The sequence below is a fragment of the Leopardus geoffroyi genome, chromosome B2 (assembly GCF_018350155.1).
Source record: "Leopardus geoffroyi isolate Oge1 chromosome B2, O.geoffroyi_Oge1_pat1.0, whole genome shotgun sequence".
In the NCBI taxonomy this organism is placed as follows: Eukaryota; Metazoa; Chordata; class Mammalia; order Carnivora; family Felidae; genus Leopardus; species Leopardus geoffroyi.
Window position 1 is genome coordinate 67316503 of NC_059332.1, and position 19893 is coordinate 67336395.

A 19893-nucleotide genomic window follows, 5' to 3' on the forward strand; every position below is an offset into this window, starting at 1 on the left:
ACATTAAGAGCAACCGTTTAATTTTCTGTATGTTAAAAATAAACGAACAAAATTGGAATGTAAAATGCAAAAAACTAGCAAAATTAATTTAGAAGAATATTCCATTTTATCTGAAGGAAAAAGTCATTCTTCTAGAGAAATCCATAAACATATCTTCTACAACTACACATACTGTCTTTTGGCACAGTTAGTTTTTTAAAAACTAACATTAAAAAAAAAAGATGACCATGCTTCTTCTGCATTTTTATATCTTTTGGTTTGCAGAAGTAATATTATTATGGCCCTTATGGTGGGTAGCAACTGTCAATAAAGATCTTGTATACTGTATACATTTTTTATAAACTTTCTTGATGAATAGCAGCTCTGTATTTAATTTATTATTTCATATGTACTTTCCTTTTGCTGATCTCAGTTGACCTCAGTTGTTGGAAAAAATTATTAAAAAGTGATAAAGCATTACAAGCAAAATAAATAGTTGTAGGTTGTGTCATACATTAAATGACAACAGTACAGGAAAAGCAATCAGATTATTCTGGCTTAGCCTCGGTTTCTTGCATACGTTTTATGGATCTCCCCCCTCTGATTACCCTATATAGTTTCTGCTGACCTCACTTTCCAGTGTCCTGGGGAATTTATGCATCTTGAAGACGGAGGCACCACCCGTGGCACACCCGGTTGGCATGCCAACTCTCCTCCCATCATTACCTAAGATGAGGAGTGAATAGTCCCCAGCCATTCCTGCCTGCCTAGTGCACTAAAATTTTATCAGAAACCACCCTGTAAACTGTCCTAGAAAGTGAAATGTTCATTCGTCACATCAGGAAATAGTTGAGAAAAGAAACGTGGTAGGTTCTGGTAGTGTTTAAGACCTCTGTGTGCTTCATGTGTGTCTTACACACAATGAGTTAAGAGATACCGTGGCAGAAGTTAGAACTACCAGGTAGAGTACCATCAGACCAATCAACCTAATTTTAATGGAAATTGTTAATAATCATAACTGGGACAAATACTTAATCAATGAGGAAAACTGGCATACATAGTTACCCTAAAATTAACTATGGTTCCTGGAGCTTCACCTTATTGGAAGTTTGGAAACTATGGCAATTCTTAAAAGCAGTTCTTCAACATTTTCCTTTTTTGTATCTATGTTTTTGTGTGATTCTTGAGAATAGTCATAGGCAAAACCAAAACAGATTTATAGAGTTGTGTTCTTACAAGACTGATATAAGAATTGTATATGTAGGAAATTAGTAGTTCCTTCCGCCTAGCAGGATTTAAATAAATGTTATTTTTTAAGCCTTTCTACCGTGCTGACTAGTTAGCAACTAGTTTGATTCCTTTATCTAGATCACATTAGCATACCATATACTAAATATAACAATGTATAGTCAGTACAACAGGCAAGACCAAATTAACCAAATATGGACCTTGCCTTCAAGAACTTTATGTTCTAAAAAGAGAGATAAAACGTGTTTTATATTTACACATGAGCACATACTTTAGTACCTGACTCATTGATTTTCTTTTTATCACTACTCATGTCATCATTCTTGCTGTTGGCTACCTTCTTTATGGTCTACCTGATATCTTGATCGCTCCACACTTCGCTTCCTTTACTACAGTCATGCTTTTTCTCCAACCACCGTGGTCACTCACTCCTACGGTCATTCCTGTAACTCTGAATCAATAATGACTATGTATAAACTTCAGCTTCTCAGTTTCAGGAATCTGGGTCTCCAACCACTACTTCCCATCCATCTGGCTTACTTATTCCAGTAACTCCTACACCCACAATTTCTTATTCCTCCAGGAACCTGCCCCTTTGACTCTCTTTTTCACTGCACAGCATACTTTTTATAGTTCAATTTCTTCCTTACTCACATTGAAGTCCTTTGTTCCATGCCCATCACTATAATTGCTTTCTTGTAAATGGTTTTTCTCCTGTCTTACTTTACTATATTAACCCAGAAAAGCACCTGCCTTGGACTCAACTCACTGGAGAAAATAATTATTCTCAATGGTCTCACGTTAAGTTAATAATCACAAATCTCAGATGGTCTCCAGCACTGGCTAGCAGTCTTTCATTCTTCTACTAGATTTCTGTTTCCACATTCTAAGAAAGTTATTCTACACCTCTTCTCCTTGACATCACTACCAATTCTGACATACAACCTTAGACCCATTAGACCATACATCACAAACACTGACAAGACCCACTTCACCTCACCATCCTGTCTTCAGACTAACCTTCATTGATTCCAAGATACTTTACTTCACTTCCTGTAAAGATAAGAGTCTGTGATCTTACCTGAGGACGAACAGTCTACCTGCTCTTGGCTACTCAAGAACTTTTCTCATGTGATTATTGTATTTGCTATTTCAACTTCAGTTGCTCCCCATATTGGATGGTTTCTAATGGCCTAAAAAAATGCCTGAACATCTTTTATATAAGAAAAAAATCAACACTTATTTTGAATCCTTTTATCATTCCATATCTGTATACTTCATAGGAAAAAAACTTCTCAAAAAGATTGATTATGTTTTTGTGTCCCTTCCTGCCTTTCTATTCTTTATTTTATTCTAATCAGGCTTTCTTCACCAATCCACAAAATTGCCCATTTTCATGGTAACCAGTGGTTTCTATCTATCCTGGCAAGTCCACTAATCATGCTCCAGCCTCCTCTTACTTGATTGTTCAGCCGTGTTTGACACAGTGGAACAACCTCTCCCTCTTGAAACATTTTCTTGTCTTGGCTGACACCACAGTCTCCTGGGTTCCTTTCGACTACACTGACTGCTCCTCTTCATTCTTCTGTGCTGGTTCCTTGCTCTTGGCCGGACCTCAAATGCAGGAGTTACCTTTAAGCTCAATTCTTCTTTTATTTTTTATTTTTTTAATGTTCATTTTTTTTTGAGACAGAAAGAGAGACAGAGAGAAGAGAGAGAGAGAGAGAAAGTAGAATGAGAGGGAGATAGAATGCGAAGCAGGCTCTAGGCTCTGCGCTGTCAGCATAGAGCCCAACGCGAGGCTCAAACCCATGAACCATGAGATCATGACCTGACCTGGGCCAAAGTCTGATGCTTAACCAGCTGAGCCCCCCAGGCACCCCCCATGCGCCCCCCAGGGTTGTGTTGTTTCAGCTCAATTCTGAATGCTCTTCCTTTTTTGTGGCACAGAGAGAATTTCTGTCCTTGCATCAGAATTATTGTAGCATTTGTCAAGAAACAGTCATGGGGCCCCTTCTCAGAGTTTCTGATTTGGTAGATCTAGGGTGGGGCCTAGGAATGTGCATTTATAACATATTTCCAGGTGATGGATGATGATGCTGATCAGAGACCACTCTTTCACAATCCCTGGTTTACAGAACTAATTAAACCAAATGCTTTGGAATTGGCCTGGCTTTCAACCATACTTCTACAATTCAACCCTGGGTAAATGATTTACGCTTTATATTTCTCAGTGTGTTTATTTATGAAATAAAGACAGTACAAGATACTAACTCAAGCTCATGAGAATTAAATGAGATAATCCCATAACTATAATACTTTTCTGAAAACTGTTCCTCCTTCTTACACTCTTTCCTCTCTAAAATCTATTACCTGACAAGTAGCTGGGCTGTGCTTTAAAAGATACACATCAGGTCAGAGTCATACTGTCTCCCCCATCTTGTTTTTCATGTACCCCCAGAATAACATGTCTGGCCCCATTCCAGATCAGTCTTCTTGCTTCAACATTTTGGTCTTTTTCTGTTCAAGTTACCCCTTACTGCATAACAAACTTCTCCAAAATTTAGTGCCTTCAGACAACAACCATCTTACTATTTCTCACAAGTTTGTGAGCAGGAATTCTAGTAGAATATGGCTTGGTGATTCTTCTGTTGTCCATGGTGTATTCAATTGGCCACTGCCTTGGGGAGATCACAGATAGCTTTTCTCACATGTCTGGAGCCCAGAATGGGCCGCCAGAAGGCTGTGTTCAGTGGGGCCTCTCTCCATCTGCCTCTCCTTGCAGTCATGGGTCCTCTCCCTGCCTTCTCTCCACAAGGTTGAGTAGAGGTAACATGTCTTCTAAGAGCTCTAAGAGACCAGGTGGAAGCTGCCTGCTCTCCAAGAGACTAACCTGGAGCTGGCACAGCCTCACTTCCAACACACTTGTTTGGTCAAAGCAGTTGCAAGCCTGTTCAGATTCAAGGGGGCTGGGGGAACGATACCACCTTACAATGGAAATTTGTCTAAGAATTTAATCCACCACAGGCACACTCCAAGATCATCCCTGAGTGCCTCTCATACTTGTTCCTTCCTCCAGGAATTCTGCCTCCAAATCTTTCCGTGGCTGACTCCTCATATCTCAGCTCAGCCATCACCTCCTCATTACAGGAAAGCTCATCTGAACATGCTTCTTCCCACCATCGTTATGTACTCCATCACCTGTTTCATTTTCTTTTGAAATTACCTTATCTGCTGCCTCTCACTGAAAGATCAACTCTGCAGGAACAAAAACTTTGTCTTTCTTGTCAACACTATGGTTTCAAAGCCTAGAATGGTGCTTGACACATATAATTTTCTCAATAAATATTTTATGAATGAGTAAATTAATTATGACTATATGCGTCACATACAGATACATAAAGACAAATTTATAATTACCATTCAAGCAATTTTGTTATTACTATCTGCACTTAAATTTTCTGAAAATAAGGAGTTTATGTGTGTAAAAGACTTCTTTTTCCTCTAAATGGATTCCCTTTTGATTATAGATGAAACTGACCTATCAGGTGAGAAGATGGTATTTTCACAGTTATGTAATGGTACTTTTTCCTCTATTACATTTTTAGAATGCATTGATTTGAATGACACTTCTACCTAAAATTACTTTTTGCATGGGGGGTAAGGATCTTTGGGGAAATTATACAGATTTTTACTCTCTTCCCAAAAATAATGTCATACATTTCAAACCAAATTAAAATTAACACCCTTACTTACTAAATTTTAAATTTTTTCTAGATCTGTTAAAAGAAAAACTGACTAGTTTCAGTAAAGAAATTCAGTCTTTCAGTATAATAAATAGTTCTTAAAAAGCAGTCTGAATTGCATGAAAGAGATTGGAAAATGGCTTCATGATTTTTCAACATAAACAAACATTTGATGATTTCTGAGAAAATAAATTTAGATTTTATAGAACTAAAATGTTTGGACCACATTTTAAGTTGCTTAGTCCAATGTGCATCTGATTTCACCTTTCCTTTAGTACATCCAACATTTTCAAGATTTTCTAAACAACTGAGTAATAATTTTGAAAATAAATTTATAAATAGAAATTTTTGTTATGTTCAAGACCAAACATTGGTAAACAGAAGATAAATCATTTTTTACTTTGTGATATAGCCAAAGTGATGGCAAAATATTAACATTTTGAAAGTTTGTTAAAGAAATAGATGCAAGGTTTTTCTTTTCTTTTTTTCCTTTTTTTTTTTTTTTTGGTTCCTCTAGTGGATTTTTCCTTCCTTTATTCAATCTTTAGTCCATTATGAGTGCTCATAATATACTGCCTTATAAATGGGACTCTGATTTTGCACATAGTTGAGACACAGTACCTATTAATTTAATTGAATAATTGTAAAAGTCCCTACAAAGGCTTTAATAGACATACAATCAGGCAATAGTTTCTTTCAGCTTAATGAGAAAAACTACCTGGACTTTTGGTTTTAAGTAAAGTAAAATTTGTAGGAGAGCATCCCCATAAATACTCTACTACTTGATTGAGGAAAGTATAATATGCTTTAAAATATTTCTCTTTTAAAATATGTTTGCAAAGTGCTTTTGCAGTGAAAAGAGGCAAATGGACTCATTTTCAATTTGCAAATAATTTCTTTAACTATTGAAACTAAGAATGGTGACTTCCAGGAAATCATAAAGTCCAAGTGCAAAGGATCGCTGCAATGGTGCAATATTCTTAGATCTTGGGAAGGGAGAAGGGAACTAATATTTTTGAGCACATACTATGATCCATCCCTGAACTGGGGAATTTCTAACACATCCATAATATTAAATATTTTTAACAGTATTGTAATCAGCCCATATTTCATGTAAAGAGCTATCAAGTAATTTGCTTAAACCCTAGAGGTAATAAATGGCACAGCTTCATTTTTTTGTAGTTCCAAAGCCAGACCTCTTTCCATAAAACCAGCGGTCTCCAATTTACTTTATAAGTAATAAATCTTTTTATTATTCTTATGCATAATTACTTAAACAATTATTTACCAGTAAAGGTAATGCCAAAAATTCAGTCAATTTCCATAAAGGATGAATAACTGAGATGATTTTATTTTATTTTTTTTTTATTTTTTTTTTTAATTTTTTTTCAACGTTTATTTATTTTTGGGACAGAGAGAGACAGAGCATGAACGGGGGAGGGGCAGAGAGAGAGGGAGACACAGAATCGGAAACAGGCTCCAGGCTCTGAGCCATCAGCCCAGAGCCTGACGCGGGGCTCAAACTCACGGACCGCGAGATGGTGACCTGGCTGAAGTCGGACGCTTAACCGACTGCGCCACCCAGGCGCCCCTAACTGAGATGATTTTAATGCAGATATGATAATAACTCTTGAGAGTTATTTCTATAGTGTTCAGAAATTAAAGAAAAATTTATAATGGTATTGAAAAAAGCTATTTAAAAATGATAATAAGTCACAGAGGAAAAATTATCAATTTATAGGTAATAGCAGTCTAGAAACAAATTATTTCCTAAACTGAATGCAAGTATCTCTCTTGGTACAGAAAACTAACATACATCATGCCTATGACATTTGCTAAATTAAGAATTTAGTGCAAACTGATGTAAGCAAATGATAGGATTCTGCAGTAGCTGCTGAGGCTAGTGCATTTCCAGAAGAGGTTCCTGGAGCCACAGCTGGATTTCTTCTAAGTGCAGGCCCAGTCAGGTCTTAGACTTTTTTGTTCTTGAGTTAATTGATATGATGTGATTGATTCTTAGCCAGAAGCCAAGATTATTTCCAAGACAGAAGAAAGAATCCTGATCTCTTTAAAACTAAACCAGGGTTATAATTTTCTTAGTGGACTAAGGATTGGGAGTTTTGTGTTTCCATCATAAAGGTTTGGAACTACCTTTACGAACAAACCTAAAGTACATCTTCTCTGTACTTCAGTATTTTCATCCCACAAATGAGCATATTTCTCTAAGGAATGTTTTCTGATCTTTGAAAGTATTCAGCGTAGAATTGCTGAGGGAGCCACTAGGGATAAGTGCTCGGGGATGAAAAATAGGGAAAACAGGTGAAAAATATGTGGGTAGGGAGAGAAAGGCCGACAGAAAGTCAAAGAGAGAGAGAGAGTGGAAAAGATTGAGAGAGAGGAAACAGGTGACTTTCAAGAGGAATTCATCTGTGGAAATAGTGATTTGTCTGTTGAAACAGGGATTTGCACATTTCACTTAAAGCTTATCTTTCTATGAAATTACAACACTTTGCTGTTTTCAGCAGCTACCATCAGAATACTAAATAATTGGATAAGGTGGCTTAACATTTATGAAAAATATATAAGGGGACAGGAGGCAGGTAATATAGAGGTCAGTTTTAGTAATAATATATCATATTAATCAACACTTTGGTATTCTTTAACTCAGCTTAACAGACAAGTCCAGGACAACTGTTGTTCTTCTTATTCTTGATCAGGCTAAAGCTTGACCATGAGCTTTCCCTAAATCCAGTCTCAACAACAAGGGTGCAAACGGGGCCTTAAAGGGCACTCTGTAAGCTTGGAGGTCTGAAGTGCTTGAAGCATCAGAACCAGAAATTATTTGAATCTAATTTTCAGGTGTACATGAGGCCAGTGTAACACGAGCATTACAAGAAATGGAAAAAGTGAGATGTGCTGCAGTATTTTGGATGGACTTTAAGCATGTGATGGATGAATGGAGAAGGGCAGCCAAGGAGCTGTTCAGTGAGGACTAGAGCCGGAGCCAGGGTCTTGGCAGCCAACAAGTGAAAACATCAGCAGATTTTGAAAAGATTAAACAAATCACAAATCACAGTGAAAGGATAACTCTGGCAATACAGTTTCACTGATAACTGATGATAAACTGGATTACCCAGGTTCTGAATATCTAAATGAAGAGTAAGAAAGAGAATATCTGAAAATTGTTTATTGTTATTATTTGTTGTTGTTGTTGTTGTTGTAATTTTGTCATTAACAGACACCTGATCATTTCTTTGCTGAGAATCACTCTTCTTGGCTCCTCTGTCTACTACATTAAAATGAACTTCTTAGCATGCAGTGGTAAGTCCTCCAAGATCTGGCTGGCTCTGAGCAGGCTTCCCAAATCTTTGTGTGACTACCACTGCATCCATCCTCCATTACCCCCTGCAACACTGACCTAGTCATCCCTCTCAGGAGAATCCTGAAATTGTCTACTTCAAGCCACCTCCTTGCTCTTAGTATTTCCTCCATTTCTCATTTCTTCCTCTGTCTCTCTCTACCTAAAGCCTACTCACCATTTGAGATATCTTATATGAAATCTGCCTTCATTCTTCCCAAAAGAAATGACTTTACCTCCTTTGTTGCAGCGTAAGACTTTGGTTTCTGATTATAGTACCTTAGAAATGATCCCCACGTATTTCCAACCGACAGACTTTGTGCATCTGTCAGTCTCTCCAAATCGGCCGTATTTGGCTTAAGGCATGACTTGCCTTGTTTATCTCCCCATCCACAGATGCATAATAAGCAGGTCTGTCTGATTTTTGCTTCAGTTGATGTGCAAGATTTTTAATCTGGGGAATGACAATTGAAATTGAAACAACATGAAGCCATGGTTACTATTATGGCTTTGATTTGTCATGCTGTCATTGTGGCATGTGGCAAAATATTAAGCATGCACGGTGATATTAATGTTTCCAAGATCTTAGAGGATAGAATGGGGCATATGTGTGTGTGTGTGATTTTAAAATTTTACCTTAACCTTTTTCTCGACATCTTATACAATAAAAATGAGCTGAGCAGCACAGATTGACAGAGCGTTATTCCTGTGCTCATTTCTACCCTAACTATGTGAATTTGGGTAAGCTATTAACCTTTTTGAGATTCTGTTTCTTCAAGTATGGAATAAAGATATTACAGCAGAGGTGATCTCCAAGCTACAGCTTCGCTTATAACTACTTGATTCTATTATATCCCATTTTAATATAAGGAACAACTTAAAACACACACACACACACACACACACACACACACACACCATTAATTTGAATATCACTTACACACTCATGTCTACCTGGCATCCTTGATTAGAGGGTTTGGTGAGGAAGTGTAATGGGCTGGACATGTGGAGAATAACAACCAGGCCCCACCTAATAGTCCTGGGGAGAATAAGGAAAATCTCTCAGCTTTTAAGGCACTGACTGAAGGACACATTCAGGGCACCCAAGCTGAGTGAGGAAAAATGCTCTGGGCTGGTACTGAGGGAAGCCTCACTGTTTTTTTTTTTTTTTTTCTCTAGTCATCTAAGGCCACTATAGTCACATACAATGGGCTGAGTGGCTTAAACAGCAGACATTTATTTCTCACAGTTCTGGAGGCTGGGAAGTCCAAGATCAAGGTGCTGGCAGATTCAGATCCTCATGAAGTTTCTCTCGTTTTGCATTGTGTCTTCACGTAGTAGGGAGAAAGATAGCTCTGGTCTCTCTTCCTCTTCTTATAAGGGACTAATCCCATAATGGGCTCCACCCTTATGACCTCACGTAAATGTACTAATCTCCCAAATGCCCCATTTCCAAATGCCATCCCACTGGGGGTTAGGGCTTCAATGCGTACATTTTTGGGGCACACAAATATTCAGTCCATGACTGATGATCCCATGATCATTGCCTTTGGTTGAGTCTGAGTCCCAGGGTCAGGGGGCTGTAATTCAGACAAGCAAAGTCAGGTAGGTCACTGAGGAAGTCTCCTGCGAGGCCAAGAGCCACGGTGGAATGGTTGCATCGCAGAGGGCAGTAAGGATGACAGCAGCACGTAGATTCTCTAGCAGGGCTAGAACCCTGTAACGTTGAGATGGGTTGCTCTAAGGCAGTGACCAGTGGGTCACGGGGCCAGGTAGGAATGTGGAGGCCGACCATAGTCTGAGACTTCCCATTCAACTTCTTCACTTTGAGCCCACGACTCGGTAAGAAAGTGGCTCGACTCTGCAACAAGTTTGTAGTACCAGTGAGGAAAGCAATTGGAAAACCAAACTCATTTTGGATTAACTTTTTAATAAACTTATTTGATTTTTCTCCCAATTATTTATTTGTTCTGGTAGCACATAGGGACAATTAGTGACAAAACATCCTAGGGACAATTTTAGGGCTGTTTCCAGCTGTGATTTTTTATATCTTTAAATACAAATAGAATTTAACAGAGAAGAAGAGGAGCAGAACGGGAACACCATGGCTTCTGGCAACATAATTAAATTTACTACAGCTGTGAAACTCCGTCTACACAAGCTGGGCAGAATAATGAGGGAGGTGGGCTGAAGTCAGGCTGTGTAGAAAAGAGGAGCCCTGAAGATACCACACTAATATCTGACAATTCTTTATGTCTATGCTTCAGCAAACTACACCTATTTGGAGCATGAGTTTTAAAAGGCTGTTCCTTTTTTAAGAATGCTCTGATTTGTATATTTGAAACATGAAAAGACCTTACTTTGCAGGGAAAAAAGTCTGAATAATATGCTATGCCTATGGTGTGCATGCTTCTAAAACTCAAGAAAATAAACAAACTTCAAGGAGATCAAAGACTTAAGAAAACTCGCTTTCCCTCCTAACGATGCAGTGTCACTGTATTTTTATTCTTGGCCCCATGTTTGACTAGATTTGTGATTTACCATTAGTTAAAGACTTCTAGATGTCCTGCCTGGACACCCAGAAGTTGTTTCCGTTTTCTATAGTCAGCATGTGAAATGTTATTTAAAGCCCACATTTTGCTTTTAAATATCACCAGCGGTTTTAGTGCTTCAGAGGTCACATTTCAGCCCAACTTTTTGGACTCCCAGGCCTGGAAACCTTTTAACAAGCTCTGTTTCTGTTTCCATCTCCTGAAAAAGTTGTCTCTGCAGACAGAGGTTTGGCATCTGTATACCTTCCTCACATATTATATATTACTTATGGAACTTTAAGGAATCCAAAATGCCTCATAGATGGAAAACATGGGATGGATGGAGAGTCCCTGGGTATCTGCTTTAAATGTTTAATATCTACCCATTCATGGAGTTAACATTTAGAAATTAAAACTTGAAATCAGACATTTGAAAGAGGTTTAGAAAACAGTGCATTTAAATGGCTAATGAATTCATTAGGGAATCAGAACCAATCTTGAAACCTATGCTATAGTGTATTTTAAAGTCTGTTTTCTTAATGACCAGATATTTTCCCTCAATTTATTATTGCTGTCTTGGCTGTCTGGTGAGAAAATACTGAATACAAAGTTCCCAGAGTCTAGATCTACTCATGGCTGAATATGCACCTGAGTGTGTGATACATCGTACTCACTGTATTTCAACGTTTATTTATTTTTGGGACAGAGAGAGACAGAGCATGAACGGGGGAGGGGCAGAGAGAGAGGGAGACACAGAATCAGAAACAGGCTCCAGGCTCTGAGCCATCAGCCCAGAGCCTGACGCGGGGCTCGAACTCACGGACCGCGAGATCGTGACCTGGCTGAAGTCGGACGCTTAACCGACTGCGCCACCCAGGCGCCCCAACTCACTGTATTTCATAGCATGGTTTTGTGACCTGAGCGGTAAGCCCCGAAAAAGTCAGTTATGTCTATGATTGGAAATAGAAATAGTATTATAAATTATTTCAAAGGTTATATTCAGTTTTTAAATGAGAAACATATTCTATTTCCATTTCCAGGCTTTATGAAGTTTTATTTAAAATTTTATTTATCTTTGAATTTATTTGAGAAAAGTAAAATTGTTATGAGTCTTTCTTTAAGGGAAAGAAGGCAATGTACAGATAGTACTTTTATGTCTTTCTATTTCCTTCTTCTCCTGTAAAATACTTACTCAAGGATATATTAAGTATTTCTACTTAATAGGAATAGAATCTCTCTCTCTGTCTGATTTATTATTATGATTACTTATATTGTTACAATAAGTGTTAGCATGGGGGCATCGGGAGGTTTATCTGACTTTTTTTTTAATGGTTTTTTAAATTATTTTTGAGAGAGAGTGCGAGCAGATGGGGGGCAGAGAGAGACACAAACATAGAATCCAAAGCAAGCTCCAGGCTCTGAGCTGCCAGCACAGAACCCAATGCAGGGCTCGAACTCATAAACTGCGAGATCATAACCAACTGAGTCACGCAAGTACCCCGAGTATCTGACTCTTGATTTCGGCTCAGGTCATTATCCCAGGGTTGTTGTTATCAACCCAGCATTGGGTTCTGTGCTGAGTGTGGAGCCTGCTTAAGACTCTATCTTTCCCTCTGGCCATTTCCCCCACTGGCACTCTCTAAAAACAACAACAACAACCAAATTTAGCATGGCTACTAAAATTACTGTAGAAGAAAATATTTTAAATTTCAATTTTTGTGATTACGTGTAAAATCATGCATATTTATGATAGAGTATATGTGGTACTTTATAATAACTGTAAACTCCCTGTATCTGTATTTTATGCCTTTTTTTAGTCCTGTTATCTTATTTTTCTCTTTTTTCAATTACACTAATTTAAGTTTATACATCTTATTATAAACTTATTTTTATTCAAAATCTGTATTCTCAAATTTTTATATATTACTGTTTTGTTTTTAATTCATTTATTCAGTTATCTTTATACATTCCTTCTTCCCTTTCTTACATTTTCTGTCTTATATTTTAATTATCTAGCTCCTAACATTTCTTTTTTTTTGTTTTTTTTTAATTTTTTTTTTCAACGTTTATTTATTTTTGGGACAGAGAGAGACAGAGCATGAACAGGGGAGGGGCAGAGAGAGAGGGAGACACAGAATCGGAAACAGGCTCCAGGCTCTGAGCCATCAGCCCAGAGCCTGACGCGGGGCTCGAACTCCCGGACCGCGAGATGGTGACCTGGCTGAAGTCGGACGCTTAACCGAACTGCGCCACCCAGGCGCCCCACTAACATTTCTAATAATAAAAGCATTTAAGGCCATGAATTTGTTTTTGAGAAAATTTGGCTATACATTCTATATTTTCACATAAAGTTTTTTTAAATAATTATTTTCTAAACGTTGTATAATTACAGCATCATTTCCTTTTTTCTCCAAAAGCTCTTTGTGTATGATTTCCTTATTTTTGAAATTTTAATTTCCACATAATTAGTCCTTTATATTCTAATTTATTTTCACCTACTTGTTTGTGTACTGTTACTTTCTTAGAAAGAAGAAAGATATAAGATAAATATATAAGATATAAGATATTTCTTATATTTATGAATCTTTTTGTTCAATTTAATGCTGTATTATTCATAAAGGTTGATAACTGTTATAGACATACTATAGGTTTCATATAAAATAATATTTAAAAATCTCATCCTTGTTTATTTCCTTTGAATCCCACTTTACCAACTATACCCCTTGAGATTTCATTTTATTTTATTGTATATTTTCTACATATATATTTTCACATTTTTTTACTTTAAAAATTTTCAAATAATTTATTTAGACATGTCTGTTTCAAAAAACATATGTTTAGGGGCGCCTGAATGGCTCAGTCAGTTGAGTGTCTGACTTCAGTTCAGGTCATGAACTCACAGCTCATGTGTTCAAGCCCTGCGTCTGGCTCTGTGCTGACAGCTCAGAGCCTGGAGCCTGCTTGGGATTCTGTGTCTCCCTCTCTCTCTGCCCTTAACCCACTCGCATTCTGTCTCGGTCTCTCTCAAAAATAAACATTAAAAAGAAACATATGGTTAGACTTATTTTTTTTAACCCAATCTAAGAGTCTTTGTTCTTTGATAGAGGAATTAAAACATTTGCATATAGTATGGTAACAGATTTATCAGTTTTTACTTATTTCAATTTATTTATGATTCTTACACTCTTTTGTTGTTCCCTGTGTTTTGTATCTTTATTTATTTATTTTTAAATTTTTTAAAAAATCTTTATTTATTTTTGAGAGAGAGAGAGAGACAGAGTGAGAGCAGGGGAGGAACAGAGAGAGAGAGAGGGAGACGCAGAATCCGAAGCAGGCTCCAGGCTCCAAGCTGTCAGCACCGAGCACGATGTGGGGCTCAAACCCATGAACTGTGAGATCATGACCCGAGCCGAAGTTGGACGCTTAACTGACTGAGCCACCCAGGTGCCCCTGTGTCTTTATTTTTATAAGCTAAGTTTTTTCATTCTTGCTCTTTTTTCCAATAGCAATGTAGAAGAATTACATTCGTTTTGTTTCTCTTTTTTGTTAATCATAAGTGTTTGGACAATGTATCATACTAATCTTTCACTTCTTACCTGATTCTTATTTTATTCATTATTGGAAAATGTTATCATCTTTGTATTTCTCATCTGTTTTTTCCTGTTTTTCTTAGTCTAATCTCACATGTGAAACAAATTTTTTATTAAATTATTGGGTTTTGCAATTTATGTCTTCTCTTACAATATTTTTAAACATTTGAATAATTTTGTAATTAAATTCACAGAAACTACTTATTTTCAATTCCATAATTAAGTGGTTTTATGGTTAGTATATCTTTGAGAAATATTTTCATCCTGAGCCCATAGGTATATTTCCTTAGTCCTTATATATGTAATATGCTTATTTTTCTTCAGAAATTAAAAAAAAAAACACCAAGATTTCTGGGTAAAAAAAATAACAAGTCCTGGTTTATAAACATTTTCACTCAACACTCTGTAGTCATTCAGCTATTAATTTTTTACATAATAAGAATAAATATGAAGTAGCCTTAGTTTTTTTTTTTTTAACTAACATTTTGTGTTCTTCTGGTATGGAAACCTGTATTTCTTATTTTTCTTGAAATATTAATAAAAATGACTAGATTGAGAATGGGGCACTGAATAGACTATAAACTCTAACATTCTGATAGGGAATCAACTTATTCTTACCCAAATTGTGGAATCTTGTGATAAAGAAAATAAAGACAAATCAGAAAGAAGGAGAATGTGTAATTGACCAGATTTGTATACTGCTTGATGCCCTTTATTATAAATCTGAAAAGTAAGTTAGTCCAAGAAAAGAACGAAGAAAAAAATCTGAATTTTCTTACTTTATTTATTTGTGGACCTTGGAATGCAACAGGTGCTGAATCACACGTGCTAGTCTGTGTGCCAGGTGCTGGGTATATATTTGTTTCCTCAAAAAGTTGATAATGTAATAGAGGAGAAAGTACTTGTAAACGAGTGTAAAAAAAAAAAAGAAGTTGTCAGTGTGATAGTAAATGCCTATGGAGGATATTATTAGACCCAAGAGGAAAGACTATGGCCAGTTGTGCACTAGCAGGTCACGGGGCTCAGAGAAACTCATAACTGTGCCTGAGGTTTATGCCCGGTCCCATCTCCTTAAGAGAAATGTTCCTGATGAAGTCCAGGGTTTCCAAAATGAAACAGGAAAGTTTGCCTTCCTCGGACTTAATTCATTCAATACCATGGCTGAAGGATTGGGTGACACAATTAAGGGAAAACATGTTTTCTTTTTATTGTTGTTGGAAAAAGGTTGTATCCAAATTTCAAAAGGCACAGAGGGCAGAGGAAGGGAGGACTCCTGTTCACCATATGAAACCACAAATAAAATAATTTTAAAATGTTTGTTTTGGGAGTAACTTTTTGCTTTATTAATATTTTTTTGTAAAAATCTGCCAATTATAAGAAAACATTTATTGGAATTGCTAGTGAAAAGAGAAAACATCTCATTGAAGTGTGTGTTAGTGAAGAACACCTCAACTGAGCATGAACTGGATGAACTTGCACAACAAAAGTTGGGAGCACTGACAGTCTGATTCCATCCTCTTAAACGCCTAGATAAAGGTATACGAATTATGGAACAATAATTTAAAATTTAAAATTATCCTTTTTGTTTTCAGAAACATTATGCCCAGTTAACTAGCCCAACAGTTAAACCACCTGTCACCATCTACCTGTGCTGCATCCTCTCTGCTCCAGCCCTTCTTCAAACCCAGGTCAGTGAATGGGTCCCCTATAACAATGGTCTTCAGTCCTGTAAACATTAGAGACTGCCCTCCTACCCACTGCCATTAAAAGAAAAAGAGAGAGAGAGAGAGAGAGAGAGGAAGAAAAGAAAAGAAGAAAGAAAGAAAGAGAAAGAAAAAGAAAGGGAAGGGGAAAAGGAAGGAGGGAAGGAAGAAACAAAAGGAAGGAAGGGTGGGTGGGAGGGAGGAAGAAAAAAGAAATGACCTTAATTTGACAGTCCTGCTCTGAGACCTGGCATTGGTATTAAAAAACAAACAAACGTAACTTGTATGAGGCTGTAATGTATCGTCACTGACCTCTTGAGAGCCACTAACATTCCTTTCTCTGGGAGGAATCAAATTCCTGCCATAGAAAGGAAAAGGATGGTAATATGAGGTACTTTTCAAATTATTTTTTTGTTTGTTTCAAGTTTTTATTTAAATTCTAGTTAGCTAACATCTAGTGTATTAGTGTAGAATTTATTGATTCATCATTTACATGTAACACCCAGTGCTCAACACAAGTGCCCTCCTTAGTACCCAGCATCTATTACTATCACTATTAATACTTCCAGCAGTATAACTAGTATAAGTACTTTTTTTTAATACTTAAAGTTAGGGACTGTGAAGGGATATTAAAGTTATATATTCTATGGTGGGTTTTGTTTGTTTGTTTGTTTGTTTTGCTTTGCTCAAGGAGCTTATATCTATCAAGGAATAAATGTGAAAAAAAATCTTTTATGCTATATTCTATTCTATCATGTAATATTATATTTTAAGAGAGAGGTATGTATAATGCCATTGTAATCCAGTTCAAACGGCAGAGGTGAGGCTGAATGAATGTTACAGAAACAAAAGGGAGCGTTTCAGTTGGACTTTATTGGTTATAATTTTCTAAGTAGAAGTGGGGGAACTGGGGAGAGGGTGGAATTCAGATGAAAAAAAAAGTGACACCAGTGTTTTATCCTCTTTACAAAAGGGGGAAATTGAGGCATAGACTAATTACTGCAGACTGCTATTTGATGTCAGAGACAATATTTTTTCCTTATTTTTAAAATTTTATTGTTTGGTTTAGTGGTCTTTTCACTGTATCATATCAACAAAGGGCTGGGAACCTTCCCAGTATAAAGAACATTTTCTCTACTAGCCTCTAAAAAATGTATTTTTGAGAATACAGAGTAATAGATGGCATTTTACGGGAATATATTTATAGGTCTTGTTAATATGAGTGATTTAAAAAAAAGAGTTATCAATTAATTAATGCTGTTATTATTTTGAGAAAATAGAAGCTTCTGCTGGGAAAGAACCTGTTTCGTGTTGCTTAAAATTGTGCTCATGCTGGAGAATGTAAAACATACTTACAATCTGCAGGTAGGCAAACAGCCTTTTGAATTCTCTTTTGCAGTAACTTCTTATTCAGTGAAACAATATTAATTGGATCTCTGTACAAACTATAGGAGAAATAGACTTATAACTCATTTTAGTGCCAGGTTCTACAACGAACTTACTTACAATGAATCGTATTTCGAATTTAGTTTTGACCTTTAAAAATATGTCCAGTGTTCTGTGGGAGTAGATTAACTCTTTGAAGAAACAAAAGCATCCAATTCAAACAAGAAGGAGAACTATGCACTAGAGATGATCACTATTGCAGAATTCGTTATGGAATATTTTTTATTATAATTTATTGTCAAATTGGCTTACATACAACACCCAGTGCTCAGCCCAAAAAGTGCCCTACTCAATGCCCATCACCTGTTTTCCCTCTCCCCCACTCCCCATCCACCCTCAGTTTGTTCTTTGTGTTTAAGAGTCTCTTGTGGTTTGCCTCCCTCCTTCTCTGTTTGTAACTATTTTGTTTCCCCTTCCCTTCTTCCCCCATGGACTTCTGTTAAGGTTCTAAAGATCGTTGTGGAATATTTTAAATGAATTGTGTGTACACCGGATAGGAACATTGTGAAGAGTGGGTTTCGTCACTGATCTTTTGATGGTGTTTGGGTTTAAACCCCAGATTCATCATTCTGTGTGTGTGAACTTGGGTGAGCATTTACATTTCTAAACTTATAGCCTCATTGTTAATGAGAATTATATATGATGATTTTGAGGATGTAAATCCATGCTCAGCACATAGTAAGAACTTAAGAAAGATCAACCATATAAAGCCATGTTTCTCTTCTCCTTTGTTTTGTTTTCTGAGCCTCTTGAAGAAGGTTCTGGTAACAGTTTCAGTTGCAACTTGAGGTTTATGAAGGAAAAGGCACGGCAATGACTCCTTTTCTATGTCCCACCAAGTCAAAGTTCACAACTGACTGGCAAAACAATCTGTGTGTTGGTTTGCACTCTGAAGGTATTGCTAATGTACCATGTTTTAAAGGTTTGTCTTCTCTGGGCACCAGTGGCATGACTACAGTTGTTAAGTTATGGTCAAGTTCAAACATGCATTTAAAGCAATGTCTGAAAGAATGATTTAATACATGCCTTTGTAAATACAACAGAAGACATTCATCAAAAATGGTTGATCCATTTTGTAGATGAAGAACTGTACATTGATTACCGTAGTGGTTTAAGCATAAAAACAAATAGAAAAATACATTAAAAACTACATAGAGGGGTTCCTGATATAAATTTATAATTCTTCCTCTCTAGAAATTGGTAAAACCTCTGTTTCAATATAATGGTGGATTTTGTTTTGCTTCTGGAATGACTGCAACTTTGCTGCTTCTTGACTCTTCTCAGCCTAGATGAACTTGTCTCACGCTGTTTTCCTCTTCCCTGGACTGTGCTGCAGTCACTTTCTTGTACTCATTCACCAGGGTTGTATGGAGTCCCTACTATTTATCTAGCACTGTTCTAGGTATTGGAATATAGTGGAAAAGTGAATAACAAAACTCGGTATCCCTAGATTTTCTAGAACAGGAGACAGAACACAAAATCACACATAATTCTTTCAGGGAGTGCTCAGTGCTATATAGAGAAGCAGACATAAGAAGGAGTTAAATAGAGAGCAGTGTGGTTGCCATTGTTCAGTGAGATGTTCGGAGGCCTCTCTGAGGAGATGCTTCTTGACTAGAGATCTGCTAAAAGGTCTGGGTGTTGGAGGCAAACTGCAGAAATTTTTATGTTCTTGTTGTAATTGCCTTAAATTTAAAACAGTCCTTACCAAATATCAGACAGAAAAATAGTTGCTTCTGAAAGATACTGAGTAAAACTTTCATAGCAGATACTCAATGCTGAACAATGGCTTTTTACTCTGATTATTCCCCACCTTTCTCTCTTTCTCTCAACCTCTCTCTCTCTCCCTCTCCCTCATCTTCTCTCTGCCCCTCACTTGTTTTCCACCTTCTTTCCCTTCCTGCTTTCTTCTTTCTCTTTCCTTCTCCCTTATATTTCTTTGGCTTATATTGTCTGGAAATTCACTGATTACCCATTTCATGACTCCTATTTATAGAATTCACCAACCAACAGTAAAAAAAATTAATTTGAAAGTTGTGATGGAAAAGACTGAGGTATTTATGTTGGAAGTGACCATATAGAAATAAACTTCATTATACATGATAAGTTAATTATAAATCTTTTTACTGGTCATTGTTTTGATACATCTTGGATTAAGCTCAGGTGAAATTTTAGTTTGAAACTGTAGGAAATATCTAGGAAAAATAAAAAGAAAAGCAAATTTCTGCACAAATTCTTGCATTTCTAAAGGTTATCTACAGAAATTCTAGATATTTTTCTACAACATAATAA

At 36.7% G+C, this 19893-nt stretch overlaps 2 long non-coding RNA genes across 4 annotated transcripts in view; both read left to right on the forward strand.

The window, feature by feature from the left end:
- LOC123608620 overlaps positions 1–17520 on the forward strand; it is a 288013-nt gene extending 270493 nt beyond the window's left edge. The window contains exons 4-5 of the long non-coding RNA XR_006717341.1: positions 16045–16140; positions 17436–17520. This is a non-coding gene — a long non-coding RNA (uncharacterized LOC123608620). The remainder of the gene's footprint in view (positions 1–16044; positions 16141–17435) is intronic.
- Positions 17521–18352: 832 nt separating this feature from the next.
- The window catches only part of LOC123608621, a 122679-nt gene continuing 121138 nt past the window's right edge, over positions 18353–19893 (forward strand). For 2 of the 3 annotated variants that reach the window (XR_006717343.1, XR_006717342.1), the window contains exon 1: positions 18353–18496. This is a non-coding gene — a long non-coding RNA (uncharacterized LOC123608621). The remainder of the gene's footprint in view (positions 18497–19893) is intronic. The other variant, XR_006717344.1, reaches the window with a different exon arrangement.